Genomic DNA, 4,701 nt, shown 5'->3' on the forward strand with positions numbered 1-4,701 from the left:
GAAAATAATCTCCAGAGACTAAGTCCGAAAGGGCAAATGGTTAACCAGTAAGCAGAGTAATCATTAACCAAAAATCGCAAAAGTAAGTAAAAAGTGTGAAATCATTAACCAAAAATCGCAAAAGTAAGTAAAAAGTGTGAAATCATTAACCAAAAAGTCGAAAATAATCTCCAGAGACTAAGTCCAAAAGGGCAAATGGTTAACCAGTAAGCAGAGTAATCATTAACCAAAAATCGCAAAAGTAAGTAAAAAGTGTGAAATCATTAACCAAAAACTCGAAAATAATCTCCAGAGACTAAGTCCGAAAGGGCAAATGGTTAACCAGTAAGCAGAGTAATCATTAACCAAAAGGCGCAAAAGTAAGTAAAAAGTATGAAATCAGTAACCAAAAAGCGCAAAAATATGTTAAAAGTGTGAAATCATTAACCAAAAAGTCGAAAATAATCTCCAGAGACTAAGTCCGAAAGGGCAAATGGTTAACCAGTAAGCAGAGTAATCATTAACCAAAAATCGCAAAAATATGTTAAAAGTGTGAAATCATTAACCAAAAACTCGAAAATAATGTGCAGAGACTAAGTCCGAAAGGGCAAATGGTTAACCAGTAAGCAGAGTAATCATTAACCAAAAAGGGCAAAAGTAAGTAAAAAGTATGAAATCATTAACCAAAAAGCACAAAATTAAGTTAAAAGTGTGAAATCATTAACCAAAAAGTCGAAAATAATGTCCAGAGACCAAGTCCGAAAGGGCAAATGGTTAACCAGTAAGCAGAGTAATCATGAACCAAAAATCGCAAAAGTAAGTAAAAAGTATGAAATCATTAACCAAAAAGGGCAAAAGTAAGTAAAAAGTATGAAATCATTAACCAAAAATCGCAAAAGTAAGTAAAAAGTATGAAATCATTAACCAAAAATCGCAAAAGTAAGTAAAAAGTATGAAATCATTAACCAAAAAGCACAAAATTAAGTTAAAAGTGTGAAATCATTAACCAAAATGTCGAAAACAATGTCCAGAGACTAAGTCCGAAAGGGCAAATGGTTAACCAGTAAGCAGAGTAATCATTAACCAAAAATCGCAAAAGTAAGTAAAAAGTGTGAAATCATTAACCAAAAACCCGAAAATAATGTCCAGAGACTAAGTCCGAAAGGGCAAATGGTTAACCAGTAAGCAGAGTAATCATTAACCAAAAATCGCAAAAGTAAGTAAAAAGTGTGAAATCATTAACCAAAAACTCGAAAATAATGTCCAGAGACTAAGTCCGAAAGGGCAAATGGTTAACCAGTAAGCAGAGTAATCATTAACCAAAAGGCGCAAAAGTAAGTAAAAAGTATGAAATCAGTAACCAAAAAGCGCAAAAATATGTTAAAAGTGTGAAATCATTAACCAAAAACTCGAAAATAATGTGCAGAGACTAAGTCCGAAAGGGCAAATAATTAACCAGTAAGCAGAGTAATCATTAACCAAAAAGCGCAAAAATATGTTAAAAGTGTGAAATCATTAACCAAAAACTCGAAAATAATGTCCAGAGACTAAGTCCGAAAGGGCAAATGGTTAACCAGTAAGCAGAGTAATCATTAACCAAAAATCGCAAAAGTAAGTAAAAAGTGTGAAATCATTAACCAAAAACTCGAAAATAATGTCCAGAGACCAAGTCCGAAAGGGCAAATGGTTAACCAGTAAGCAGAGTAATCATTAACCAAAAATCGCAAAAGTAAGTAAAAAGTGTGAAATCATTAACCAAAAACTCGAAAATAATCTCCAGAGACTAAGTGCGAAAGGGCAAATGGTTAACCAGTAAGCAGAGTAATCATTAACCAAAAATCGCAAAAGTAAGTAAAAAGTGTGAAATCATTAACCAAAAATCGCAAAAGTAAGTAAAAAGTGTGAAATCATTAACCAAAAAGTCGAAAATAATCTCCAGAGACTAAGTGCGAAAGGGCAAATGGTTAACCAGTAAGCAGAGTAATCATTAACCAAAAAGCGCAAAAATATGTTAAAAGTGTGAAATCATTAACCAAAAACTCGAAAATAATGTGCAGAGACTAAGTCCGAAAGGGCAAATGGTTAACCAGTAAGCAGAGTAATCATTAACCAAAAAGGGCAAAAGTAAGTAAAAAGTATGAAATCATTAACCAAAAAGCACAAAATTAAGTTAAAAGTGTGAAATCATTAACCAAAAAGTCGAAAATAATCTCCAGAGACTAAGTCCGAAAGGGCAAATGGTTAACCAGTAAGCAGAGTAATCATTAACCAAAAAGCGCAAAAATATGTTAAAAGTGTGAAATCATTAACCAAAAACTCGAAAATAATGTGCAGAGACTAAGTCCGAAAGGGCAAATGGTTAACCAGTAAGCAGAGTAATCATTAACCAAAAAGCGCAAAAATATGTTAAAAGTGTGAAATCATTAACCAAAAACTCGAAAATAATGTCCAGAGACTAAGTCCGAAAGGGCAAATGGTTAACCAGTAAGCAGAGTAATCATTAACCAAAAATCGCAAAAGTAAGTAAAAAGTGTGAAATCATTAACCAAAAACTCGAAAATAATCTCCAGAGACTAAGTCCGAAAGGGCAAATGGTTAACCAGTAAGCAGAGTAATCATTAACCAAAAATCGCAAAAGTAAGTAAAAAGTATGAAATCATTAACCAAAAAGCGCAAAAATATGTTAAAAGTGTGAAATCATTAACCAAAAACTCGAAAATAATGTGCAGAGACTAAGTCCGAAAGGGCAAATGGTTAACCAGTAAGCAGAGTAATCATTAACCAAAAAGCGCAAAAATATGTTATAAGTGTGAAATCATTAACCAAAAACTCGAAAATAATGTCCAGAGACTAAGTCCGAAAGGGCAAATGGTTAACCAGTAAGCAGAGTAATCATTAACCAAAAAGCGCAAAAATATGTTAAAAGTGTGAAATCATTAACCAAAAACTCGAAAATAATGTCCAGAGACTAAGTCCGAAAGGGCAAATGGTTAACCAGTAAGCAGAGTAATCATTAACCAAAAAGGGCAAAAGTAAGTAAAAAGTATGAAATCATTAACCAAAAAGCACAAAATTAAGTTAAAAGTGTGAAATCATTAACCAAAAAGTCGAAAATAATCTCCAGAGACTAAGTCCGAAAGGGCAAATGGTTAACCAGTAAGCAGAGTAATCATTAACCAAAAAGCGCAAAAATATGTTAAAAGTGTGAAATCATTAACCAAAAACTCGAAAATAATGTGCAGAGACTAAGTCCGAAAGGGCAAATGGTTAACCAGTAAGCAGAGTAATCATTAACCAAAAAGCGCAAAAATATGTTAAAAGTGTGAAATCATTAACCAAAAACTCGAAAATAATGTCCAGAGACTAAGTCCGAAAGGGCAAATGGTTAACCAGTAAGCAGAGTAATCATTAACCAAAAATCGCAAAAGTAAGTAAAAAGTGTGAAATCATTAACCAAAAACTCGAAAATAATCTCCAGAGACTAAGTCCGAAAGGGCAAATGGTTAACCAGTAAGCAGAGTAATCATTAACCAAAAATCGCAAAAGTAAGTAAAAAGTATGAAATCATTAACCAAAAAGCGCAAAAATATGTTAAAAGTGTGAAATCATTAACCAAAAACTCGAAAATAATGTGCAGAGACTAAGTCCGAAAGGGCAAATGGTTAACCAGTAAGCAGAGTAATCATTAACCAAAAAGCGCAAAAATATGTTATAAGTGTGAAATCATTAACCAAAAACTCGAAAATAATGTCCAGAGACTAAGTCCGAAAGGGCAAATGGTTAACCAGTAAGCAGAGTAATCATTAACCAAAAAGCGCAAAAATATGTTAAAAGTGTGAAATCATTAACCAAAAACTCGAAAATAATGTCCAGAGACTAAGTCCGAAAGGGCAAATGGTTAACCAGTAAGCAGAGTAATCATTAACCAAAAAGCGCAAAAATATGTTAAAAGTGTGAAATCATTAACCAAAAACTCGAAAATAATGTCCAGAGACTAAGTCCGAAAGGGCAAATAATTAACCAGTAAGCAGAGTAATCATTAACCAAAAAGCGCAAAAGTAAGTAAAAAGTGTGAAATCATTAACCAAAAAGTCGAAAATAATGCCCAGAGACTAAGTCCGAAAGGGCAAATGGTTAACCAGAAAATCAGTCGAATAATGTCCAGAGACTAAGTCCGAAAGGGCAAATGGTTAACCAGTGGAAGGGCGATCAAGCGGAAAAATTTGCCCCGGTTACCCGGGATGGAGTTCCAGAGGTCCGGCCAGAGTTGTCAAATTCGTCCCGCTGATCGGACGCTTGTCATTCGGGTGGCTGGGGGTTGGCGGGGTATCTGCACAGTAGTAGGAGGTGGCAAGTCGGGACTTGGACGTTTATTCCAAGAGTCCACCCGAGCCTCCAGGTCTGCAGAGACCGACCCTAGCTGCCGCCCAACCGACTTTTAAGCCTTTTTCGGATGGGGATTTTTTCCCATTTTCGTCCATTTTTCGGGTTTTCTGTCGGGCTTAATAGGCGGCAGCCTGACCCCCGGCCGAGGCGGGGGGCGCACTCTCCCTTGCGTAAGGGTCCGGATTTGCCCCGGAAAGTGCCCCCGACGGCCTCCCGACCCGGGTGCCTGCAGGGCGGGGGAAAGGGTAGTCCCAGCCGCAGGAAATCATTAACCAAAAGACTTAGCCGTCGGGGCAGAGGCTAAGACCCGGGCTGGTGAAATCATTAACCAAAAGG

Source organism: Heterodontus francisci, unplaced genomic scaffold (genome assembly GCF_036365525.1).
Source record: "Heterodontus francisci isolate sHetFra1 unplaced genomic scaffold, sHetFra1.hap1 HAP1_SCAFFOLD_834, whole genome shotgun sequence".
NCBI lineage: Eukaryota > Metazoa > Chordata > Chondrichthyes > Heterodontiformes > Heterodontidae > Heterodontus > Heterodontus francisci.